We start from the raw sequence: 12,242 nt of genomic DNA on the forward strand, positions 1-12,242 counted from the left end.
ACTTTTCATTGAGAAACATATCACTCCATTTTTCAGAGTGTAGCCCTTAGCAAACCAATTGGTTACACTCTCGTCGACATCGTTCCTTTAATTCTTATACAGAACCACACGCCTACTAGAATTCGTCCTTTCACCAAAAGTCATTCTCCAGTTAACCACCGAACACTATCTCCTATCACCATCCCCTGGTTTGTGCTACCATCTCATCAGGATCTATCCCACTATCACAGACGCATAAGATCTTCTCAAAGGTACATCGAGTCCCCTTCCATCATCTATTATAACTCGACATACATTGACTCACTTCAACCCTTAGTTTAAGCTTTCCTACTGCTTACATCTCTTTTTGTCTTGTATAAAGTAGCTCACCTAGCGGAAAAGCAACCAAATAGTCGCATGAACTCCGTCAGGTCTGTTCCAACCCGAATTAACATGAATGAACGATATATCTGGTGATTAAGAAAGATACCTGTAGTGCAACTTCAAACGGTGGTCGGGGAGTCAGAACGGCTCGGCTCCATCCCGAGAACGCGTCCATATGGATTTCAAAGGTGAGAGGGTCGATGTCGGGTCGGGTTGGAGCGTCGTCCGCTGGATCGACCCGAGGTAGAGCAGAGACTTGGATCTTTGATTCAGCACTGCCTTCCTGCACTAAAGGTCAATGTCGGAAGGAAGATTTTCGACTCCATCCCTCTTAAGCTTAAATTAGTATGAGGAGTTGAGGGTATTTTTTGTGTCCGAGATCCAATCCCCCTGCGTCGACCAAGGGGTCGGTCTTTATACCTGTGATCGAGGGTCGATCATACATAGTATGTAATGGCCATCGAGGCTCCGAGTAGTCGGTTCGTACACTCCGCACGATGCAAACCGACCTGCACGGTTCTGTGCCACGTGGCACAGCTTCACACATTCTCGGGTGGTTTCGTGTTGTGCGGCGCCATCTCGTATGGCCCCGAGCAGCATGGGCATGGTTCGTCGTCTCGTAGGGGCCCGAGGTGCCAAATCGGCATGCATGCGCCATGTCTACTTCGAGGCTCCACATTGGCTCTGACATGATTATTGACTAGTGATCAAAGGATAGTACCAGAATATGCCCCAAAACAAAAAAGAGGCGGATTACTCGGGTATTGTTTGGCCGAGATGCACAACTTGAGCACTATAAGACTGAGATACACTACTCAGGCACTGTTTAATCGAGGTGCATAACTTGGGTACACCCGATTCCGGCCCTGCCGAGGAGGGCATTGAATTTTTGGTCAGACAAATTATTGGCGAGAATCCGATTTTAGCAAGACAACTTGTTGGTGGGAATCAGGTTTTGGCGAGATGACATATTGGTGGGAATCTGGTTTTGGTAGGCATATTTAATTATCAACAGGATTTGACCTCTTCTAATCCGGGGCTTTTCCCTATTAAGATCGTAAATACACTAAGAGGGGGGGGGGTTAAATTAGTGCTTTTAAAATAAAATTTTAATTTGAAAGTTCTATTAAAAAATACATATCGAAAATACGTTTAACATAGAATGTGAATAATGATAGTGAGCAACTAAATTAGTTAGTAATAGTAATGAAAAATATAAAGAGAAATATAAACCAGATTTATAGTGGTTCGGTCATCCTGACCTACGTCCACTTATGATTCATCTTCCCTTGAGGCTACCGGCTTTTATTACCAATATTCTTTTTAATGAGCGAATATCAACTATCATCATTATAACTCTTTCTCTTTTTCACAAACTTAAAAAAGAACCTTCACACCTCTCTTTTACTAAGAAGACCTCACACCTCCTTAGAATGATTTCTAAACTCAAGAAGGAAGATACTCAATACTTTTTAAGAGAGTTTACATACTTTAAAATCATAAGTTTTCATACTTCGCCAAGCAAGCATGAGTAGGGTATTTATAGACCCCAAATGACTTCAAAAATAAAGCCAACAATTCAAATCCTTGAGTTTTTTTGGTATTGACAATACTACCGCTTACGTTGTGAGGTACTACCACCTAACAAAGCTTGGGAACCAAGGCTCTGGCGGTACCACTGCCTACCTGGGCAATACTACCGCTTGACAATCTAGTGGTACCTGTTGAATCTCGTATTTTGATGATGAAACTACTTGATATATGTTTATGATTTAATCTGCGTTTTGAGTGACGCAGGATGCTTCGATCAGGATGAGACAATTAAAGCAGGAAAATCATGTTGTGCCGAAGGAACATGTCAGAAGATTGGACGTCGGGCCGGTGGATCGGTCGACGTATCGACAGAAGGCTTCGGGCCGTGAACTCGGGCATCGGGCCAAGAAGAGCGGGTATTGTGCCAAGGATATCGGAGTTGCGGAGTCAACTGGCCGATTGGGCAATAGGCTGCAGGAGAGGACGATGCGCCGAAGAATCGGACGAAGCGTCGAGGGACCAATGACATGTCGGACAACTTGGTTAATTGCTTAGGATTAATTGTCTCGATTGAAGTTTTGTTTTAATTATGCAGGATTAACTATGATAACGATGAAGACATAAAGCGAAACAAAGTGTCGGAGTCAAGCGCGAAGGATTTGTTGCGAGTTCGAGAGTTCGACGGAAGTCCGAAGATTCGTTGGGAGTTCGCGGAGCTCGCCGAGAAAGATCGGAGCTTGCCGAAGAAGCTCGTTGGAACTCGCTAAGAACAAATCGTGAAGTCTAGGAGCTTGCCGGGAGTCCGCAGAATGGTTTCCGAGAGTTCATCGGAAGACCGTCGGAAGTTTGCCGGAAGCTCGCTAGAAGAAGTCTTGACTTGCGGACTTTGTAATAGCTTAGAAAATGTCTTTAAATTCATAGTTAGCACGTTAATTAGGGTTAGGATTAGGTGTTAATCCTATAACCCAAGTAGGGGCCAATTAGGCCCAAGTTCGGACTGGTTTGGACCAAGTTTGGAGCCAAACCAAGTAAGCTGGAATAGTGAAGAGGTGCCACCTCTCCAGCCTGGAGGTGCAACCGCCAGGGCTGTGGGGTTGGGAGGTGCAACCGCCCCAGCCAGGAGGTGCAACCGCCAGGGCTGCGAGGCTGGGAGGTGCAACCGCCCCAGCCGAGAGGTGCAACCGCCCAGAGCTCAGTCTTCGAGCTAGACTGGGCGGTGCAACCTCCTCTGCCAAGAGGTAGCACCGCCAGAGCTCAAGTTTCGAGCTCTGCCAGGCGATGCAACCACCGAGCTCAGTCTTCGAGCTCTGGCAGAGAGGTGCATCAGCCTGAGCTCAGTCTCGAGCTCTGCCAGGTGATGCAATCACCGAGCTCAGTCTTCGAGCTCTGGCAGAGAGGTGGATCAGCCTGAGCTCAGCTTGGAGCTCTGCCAGGTGATGCAACCACCGAGCTCAGTTTCGAGCTCTGCCAGGTGATGCAATCACCAAGCTCAGTCTTCGAGCTCTGCCAGGTGATGCAACCATCGAGCTCAGTCTTCGAGCTCTGGCAGAGAGAAGCAATCGGCAGAGCTCAGTCTTCGAGCTCTGCCAGGCGGTGCCACCTCTCCAGTCGAGAGGTGCAACCGCCTGATCCCAGAATTCTGGGATTTGATCGATTTGATCGTTTTGAGCTCGAATTTTGAATTGGGTTGGGGCCTATAAATACCCCACCCATTCAGCACTGAAAAGACATAGATCCACACCGAATTCTTGATCTTTTCAGTGATTCTAAGAGCTCAAATTTGTGTAAAGTCCTAAAGTTCTTCTCCTTCTGTTCTTCAAGTTTTGAGTTGTAAAGAGAGGAGAGAAAGGATCTGTAAAGGTTGTCTCCTGAGCCTGTCAAAAGGAGAGAAATTGTAAAAGGGCAGTTTGGCCTTCGCCTATTGAAGGAAGGCCCCTAGTTGACGTCGGCAACCTCGTCGGTGGAGGAAGCCAAAAGTGGAGTAGGTCAAGGCTGACCGAACCACTCTAAATCTCTGGTTTGCATTTATTTTCGAGCACTTTATCATTACTGCAAACCCCCTTCATTACTACTGCTCTCTGCGCTTTCACGAACAAGTTCTAAGTGCTGTTCTTCCGAATCTGCATTCAGACGTAAATTCGTATTTTCATACATTACTGTTTACGTTTACGTTTGATTCTGCAGAACTGTCTTCCGTGCTTTTACGAACGAGCTTCTTTGCAGTTTACACTTACATTTTGATCCTATTGATAACTGCAAACTTTCCTCTACGATTTTACGAACGAGTTTCAGCATTTAGACGTAAAACTGCATTCAGACGTAAATCGGCTTTCCTCGCTCAATCATCAGATCTCAGTTCACGTTTACGTCTTGATTTCAACTGCATACTGCCTTCTGCAAGTATACAAACAAGTTTCAAAGTTTAGACGTAAATCTGCGTCTAGACGTAAAACTGCGTTTAGACGTAAATCTGCGTTTAGACGTAAATCTGAGTTTAAGACGTAAATCTGAGTTTAGACGTAAATCTGCGTTTAGACGTAAAACTGCGTTTAGACGTAAATCTGCGTTTAGACGTAAATCTGCGTTTAGACGTAAATCTGCGTTTAGACGTAAATCTGCGTTTAGACGTAAAACTGCGTTTAGACGTAAATCTGCGTTTAGACGTAAATCTGCGTTTAGACGTAAAACTGTGTTTAGACGTAAATCTAAGTTTAGACGTAAACTGCGCTTAGACGCAAAACTGCGCTTAGACGCAATCTGCGCTTAGACGCAAACTGCACTTAGATACAAACTGAGAATTTGCTTTTGCATCTTAATAGTTTTTGAACGAACGCAGCTTTTGGTTTTTAATCGCTGTAAGATTTCCGCTGCACTAATTCACCCCCCCCCCCCTCTTAGTGCTCTCGATCCTAACAATTGGTATCAGAGCGGGGTATTTCTCATTTCGGATTTACACCCGAGAGAAATGACTTTTCAAGAGGGCTGTTCGGTCTTTCGTCCACCGTTCTTTAACGGATTGGACTACACTTATTGGAAAACTCGAATGAGAGTTTTCTTAATTTCTCTAAATCTGGATTTATGGAATATCATTGAAAACGGTTTTCAACTTCCCTCCAAACCGATGAACGAATGGTCGGATTTGGAGAAGAAGAATTTTTCTTTAAACGCAAAGGCTATGAATGCCTTATTTTGCGCATTGGACAAAAATGAGTTCAATCGGATTTCTACGTGTGAAACGGCTTTCGATATTTGGCGCACTCTTGAAATCACGCACGAGGGAACTAGTAGAGTCAAAGACTCGAAAGTTAATATTTTACTGCTTGATTTCGAGCTTTTTCATATGAAACCAAGCGAAACCATTGTTGACATGTACACCCGATTTACGGATGTCGTCAATGGTTTGAAATCACTTGGTAAAAGCTTTTCGGATTTTGAACTCGTTAACAAAGTTTTGCGCTCACTTTCTAAAACTTGGGATTCAAAAGTAACTGCTATTCAAGAATCGAAAAACTTGAACCATTTTCCACTTGAAGAACTAATTGGTTCATTGATCACATATGAAATGACGTGCAATGCACGTGAAGAACTTGAGAACCACCCTCCAAAGAACAGGAAGGATTTGGAACTCTGGACAAATGAATGCCACTTGAGCGATGACTCAAGTGATGAGGACAATGATGAACAAACCAACCTTCCAAAGAACAGGAAGGATTTGGGACATAGAACATTTGAAAACCACTCGAGCATAAGCTCAAGTGATGGTGAACTTAAAATGAAACGAAAATTAAAAAGCAAAAAGAATGGAACTACTTGCTTTAAACGCAAGAAGAAGAACAAAAATTGGGATGAATCGAGCTCATCTGAAGACGAGAAAGTCAACAAAAGCGAGGCGGCAAACTACGCCTTACCAGCCTACGACATTGAGGTAATTAAAATGCCTTTGGTTTACTTTGAAATTACATGATGCTTTTCATAAAGCATTTTTCTTTTTTATTTAATTTTCTTGAAAATTACATGTTTAATAATTTTATAATGAAAATACAAACAATTATGAATCATGCTTATCATTCTAGTAATTTTGAAAATAATCACGAAAATTGCATGTTTATGATAAACAAAATGATTTTGATTAAAAATACCTTATGAAATCATGTTATATGTGGTTGAAAAGTAATAATGTGTATCATGTTGATTTCCATTGTTATTTCTCGATTTTGAGTATATGAAATCATGTTCAATTTGAAGTTATGATTAATGAGTATATATTTGAAATTATGATGATTCTTGATATTTATGGATTATCGATTTTCATGATAATAACAGTGGCTTTAAAAAAAAAAAATTGATGCATGTTTTCATAAATGAAAAGGCATGCTAACATGAAATTGACCACTTAAAATGAAACACTTAAAAACAGGGAAAAAATATTATCAATGAAATCATGAATCTATTTATGTTATAAATTTTGTGAGCCATAAAAATGATTTTGATGATTTAAATTTGAAATGAGTTTTATCAAAATCATGATCTTGATTTATCAAATTGAATGAATTAAAAATGAATGATGATTTTTCTCTTGAATGATTGTGACTTGTATTCCTTATATGATTTTTATGCAATTCTTTGTACTCATGAAATATTCATCTCATCACCCAATTATTTCTTTTCAATATTCCTCAAGTGATGATATGAATGCATGAAATATTCATGAATTTATTTTGATGTATGCAAATGAGAAGTTTCGATCATGCATGGTAGGATGCAATGGGACAAATTAATACCATGATGATTTGAAATATTTATGATTTGGAATGATGCATATGCTTTTTATTATGATGTGTATCATGAATGCTTTAAATGATAAATGTTTGGAATCATAATTAAAATGAAGTGATAAATACTTAAAAAATATTGATTTAATGTTCGGTATCATGAATACTTCATTATCATACATTAAAATAGTGATAAATATTTTGAAAATAAATGATTGTATCATGTTAGATGATTTTATATATTGTGCATGATAAGCTATAAGTGGTGAATGAAACAATGATTGAAAGAATATGAATGATGATTTGGAATCATGCATATAATAATGAGTTTATATGTTTTGAAAATATGCATGTTTTAATTTGAAAATATAATGATGCACAAATAAAATTGATACTAACCCTTGTCATGATTTAAAAATTGATGTAAAGGGTTTTTCCCTTCTTTTTGACATTGACAAAAGGGGAGATAGCTAGCTTGCACAATTCAAGAAGAAAGTAAAAATTACACTTCTCAAAAGAGAAGAAATTGCTATCTTGAACATCACCAAGGAATGCTATCTTGCCTATCTCAAGAAGCAAAAAGTTAACTTGCACATCTAGCAAAACTTATATTTCAAGAAGCAAGAATTGCTTTCTTGAGCATCTCAAAATTGCTAGCTTGCGGGCCTTAAAATGTAAAATTTTTTTTTGCTAGCTTGTATATGGTAAACTTGCTATCATACTACCATGATGATGAGCATGTCTTATCTTTATGATTGTATTTGAAAAACTATGGCAAAAACACGTCCTAATGATTGAACGTGTTAAAATTATTTTTCGAACCTTCTTGATTGAATGATCGAATCACTTGATTGGCATAATGATTTTACACAATTACTTGTTGAAAATTATGTGCTTGAATACAAAACTTCCATGATAACAAGCATGCTTTACCTTCATGATTGTAATTGAATATCTGTAGCAAAACCTTGTCCGAATGGAAGAAAGAGTCAAATTTCATTTTCGGATTCTCTTGAATCTAACATATCAAGTTCACTCTCTTCCAAACTTAACAAGCATACGTCATATCAAGTTTAGTTCATATCATTGATTTTTGACATATGTAATTAACTAGCAAATACATCTCTCATACACACATCATGTGAAAAATATTTTTTGAGAAATGGATTTGATGAATATGGATAAAAGTGTTTTTACTTGCAAGGATTTATTTCACATACATATCTTGGTCCTTGTAAAAATGAAGCATGATTTAATCTCTCATCGATTCTAACTTCACTCGAAGTAAACTCACAAATAGCATGTATCACAAATAGTCTTCCTCCTTCATGCAAAAAGATAATAACAAAAAAAAGGGGAAGAAGTTTTCAAAGCTATCTCCATGTCATGTTTTCCTTGAGATGTTTGTATAATTGATATCCTATCACTCACTGTTGGAAAATGACATGAACCTAGTTATGACATGAATAATTACAAGCACTTATGCTTAAAATTTGCTTATATCGTTCTCCGTTTTGTTGATAACAAAGGGTGAGAAATATATGAATTGATGCTATGATTGCCAAACTTGCATTATGCCATGTTTGCATCATGCGTTAAGATATCAAGAGCTTGTATCGTAATTTTACGCGTTGATATCTTACCATGTGATGAAATGCTACAATTGATAAACACTTGAAATGTTTGCGTTATGATATCAAAAGCTTACATCGTAATTTTTCATGTTGATATTAGCAAACTTGCATGATGATAAAACTTGATACTATGTTTTTCATGCAATGAGTTGAACCAATATCACACACACTTGATTGTAGTACTTCTCCTTTTTGTTGATGACAAAGGGGGAGAAGTATGTTGATGAAAGTATGTTGATGACATGACATGTGATGCATAAGTTTATGCATATGTTCATGTTGACGTGTTGCAAGTATTCATGATGAATATTGCAATGACTTGAATTCAGTTTGAATTCAAGGTTCTATCAATATGGCATATTGATAGGGGGAGTTTGTTTAAACTCCGGGAGTTAAGTTTAACTCCGTCATCAAGTGGTTGTCATCATCAAAAAGTGGGAGATTGTTGAATCTCGTATTTTGATGATGAAACTACTTGATATATGTTTATGATTTAATCTGCGTTTTGAGTGACGCAGGATGCTTCGATCAGGATGAGACAATTAAAGCAGGAAAATCATGTTGTGCCGAAGGAACATGTCAGAAGATTGGACGTCGGGCCGGTGGATCGGTCGACGTATCGACAGAAGGCTTCGGGCCGTGAACTCGGGCATCGGGCCAAGAAGAGCGGGTATTGTGCCAAGGATATCGGAGTTGCGGAGTCAACTGGCCGATTGGGCAATAGGCTGCAGGAGAGGACGATGCGCCGAAGAATCGGACGAAGCGTCGAGGGACCAATGACATGTCGGACAACTTGGTTAATTGCTTAGGATTAATTGTCTCGATTGAAGTTTTGTTTTAATTGTGCAGGATTAACTATGATAACGATGAAGACATAAAGCGAAACAAAGTGTCGGAGTCAAGCGCGAAGGATTTGTTGCGAGTTCGAGAGTTCGACGGAAGTCCGAAGATTCGTTGGGAGTTCGCGGAGCTCGCCGAGAAAGATCGGAGCTTGCCGAAGAAGCTCGTTGGAACTCGCTAAGAACAAATCGTGAAGTCTAGGAGCTTGCCGGGAGTCCGCAGAATGGTTTCCGAGAGTTCATCGGAAGACCGTCGGAAGTTTGCCGGAAGCTCGCTAGAAGAAGTCTTGACTTGCGGACTTTGTAATAGCTTAGAAAATGTCTTTAAATTCATAGTTAGCACGTTAATTAGGGTTAGGATTAGGTGTTAATCCTATAACCCAAGTAGGGGCCAATTAGGCCCAAGTTCGGACTGGTTTGGACCAAGTTTGGAGCCAAACCAAGTAAGCTGGAATAGTGAAGAGGTGCCACCTCTCCAGCCTGGAGGTGCAACCGCCAGGGCTGTGGGGTTGGGAGGTGCAACCGCCCCAGCCAGGAGGTGCAACCGCCAGGGCTGCGAGGCTGGGAGGTGCAACCGCCCCAGCCGAGAGGTGCAACCGCCCAGAGCTCAGTCTTCGAGCTAGACTGGGCGGTGCAACCTCCTCTGCCAAGAGGTAGCACCGCCAGAGCTCAAGTTTCGAGCTCTGCCAGGCGATGCAACCACCGAGCTCAGTCTTCGAGCTCTGGCAGAGAGGTGCATCAGCCTGAGCTCAGTCTCGAGCTCTGCCAGGTGATGCAATCACCGAGCTCAGTCTTCGAGCTCTGGCAGAGAGGTGGATCAGCCTGAGCTCAGCTTGGAGCTCTGCCAGGTGATGCAACCACCGAGCTCAGTTTCGAGCTCTGCCAGGTGATGCAATCACCAAGCTCAGTCTTCGAGCTCTGCCAGGTGATGCAACCATCGAGCTCAGTCTTCGAGCTCTGGCAGAGAGAAGCAATCGGCAGAGCTCAGTCTTCGAGCTCTGCCAGGCGGTGCCACCTCTCCAGTCGAGAGGTGCAACCGCCTGATCCCAGAATTCTGGGATTTGATCGATTTGATCGTTTTGAGCTCGAATTTTGAATTGGGTTGGGGCCTATAAATACCCCACCCATTCAGCACTGAAAAGACATAGATCCACACCGAATTCTTGATCTTTTCAGTGATTCTAAGAGCTCAAATTTGTGTAAAGTCCTAAAGTTCTTCTCCTTCTGTTCTTCAAGTTTTGAGTTGTAAAGAGAGGAGAGAAAGGATCTGTAAAGGTTGTCTCCTGAGCCTGTCAAAAGGAGAGAAATTGTAAAAGGGCAGTTTGGCCTTCGCCTATTGAAGGAAGGCCCCTAGTTGACGTCGGCAACCTCGTCGGTGGAGGAAGCCAAAAGTGGAGTAGGTCAAGGCTGACCGAACCACTCTAAATCTCTGGTTTGCGTTTATTTTCGAGCACTTTATCATTACTGCAAACCCCCTTCATTACTACTGCTCTCTGCGCTTTCACGAACAAGTTCTAAGTGTTGTTCTTCCGAATCTGCATTCAGACGTAAATTCGTATTTTCATACATTACTGTTTACGTTTACGTTTGATTCTGCAGAACTGTCTTCCGTGCTTTTACGAACGAGCTTCTTTGCAGTTTACACTTACATTTTGATCCTATTGATAACTGCAAACTTTCCTCTACGATTTTACGAACGAGTTTCAGCATTTAGACGTAAAACTGCATTCAGACGTAAATCGGCTTTCCTCGCTCAATCATCAGATCTCAGTTCATGTTTACGTCTTGATTTCAACTGCATACTGCCTTCTGCAAGTATACAAACAAGTTTCAAAGTTTAGACGTAAATCTGCGTCTAGACGTAAAACTGCGTTTAGACGTAAATCTGCGTTTAGACGTAAATCTGAGTTTAAGACGTAAATCTGAGTTTAGACGTAAATCTGCGTTTAGACGTAAAACTGCGTTTAGACGTAAATCTGCGTTTAGACGTAAATCTGCGTTTAGACGTAAATCTGCGTTTAGACGTAAAACTACGTTTAGACGTAAATCTGCGTTTAGACGTAAATCTGCGTTTAGACGTAAAACTGTGTTTAGACGTAAATCTAAGTTTAGACGTAAACTGCGCTTAGACGCAAAACTGCGCTTAGACGCAATCTGCGCTTAGACGCAAACTGCACTTAGATACAAACTGAGAATTTGCTTTTGCATCTTAATAGTTTTTGAACGAACGCAGCTTTTGGTTTTTAATCGCTGTAAGATTTCCGCTGCACTAATTCACCCCCCCCCTCTTAGTGCTCTCGATCCTAACAGTACCATCACTTGATATCTTAGGAACCCGGGCTTTAGCGATACCACCTCCTGCCTGGGAGGTACCATCGCCCAACCCTACTCTAGATTACTGAATTAGTCTTTTAATAAGCCCAATTTAGCTCTAGTTCAAGCCCAATGGGCTTTTAGTCAAGTTGGCATGGTTATGCCCCAAAACTAATTCAATTATACTTAAATGACTTCGATCAAGACTTAACAATTACAAGGAGAACTATACTTGCTTTCTTCTCTCTTCCTATCCTTCATAGGACTACTTGAGCGATTAATTAAGGACAAAGAAGAGAGAGGAGAGAAGATCTATAATCTCTCATGATTGTTGATTCACGTGGTTAAGAGACGATGAGAGAAGATCCGTAATATCTTAATAATGTCTCCTCTTGTTTGTATATCCACATATCTACATATCCACGTATACATACATTAGAATTCTTCCCATCAAGTTTATTTTCAAAGGAACTTTATCATAGTTAGACTTGCTTTCTATTGATCGATAACTATATCATATCTATGATATATCTTACCTAATTATATAGGACCATATAATCTTTTTTTTTATAATAAATCTTATAGAAATAACTAATAACATTCTTGCTAAATGTCATTTTTGAACTATGATATCACTTTTTTACGGGAGAGAAAACTTTGATATCAAAAGGGAATTATTAAAGATCAATAAATCAATAAATATATCAAAAACGGGATAAAAATTTTACTTAATTCGACACTTTTGCTAATGTCTATAATCAACATTAAAATTATCACTATATGAGAAA

This window comes from Musa acuminata, chromosome BXJ2-9, assembly GCF_036884655.1.
Source record: "Musa acuminata AAA Group cultivar baxijiao chromosome BXJ2-9, Cavendish_Baxijiao_AAA, whole genome shotgun sequence".
Taxonomy (NCBI): domain Eukaryota; kingdom Viridiplantae; phylum Streptophyta; class Magnoliopsida; order Zingiberales; family Musaceae; genus Musa; species Musa acuminata.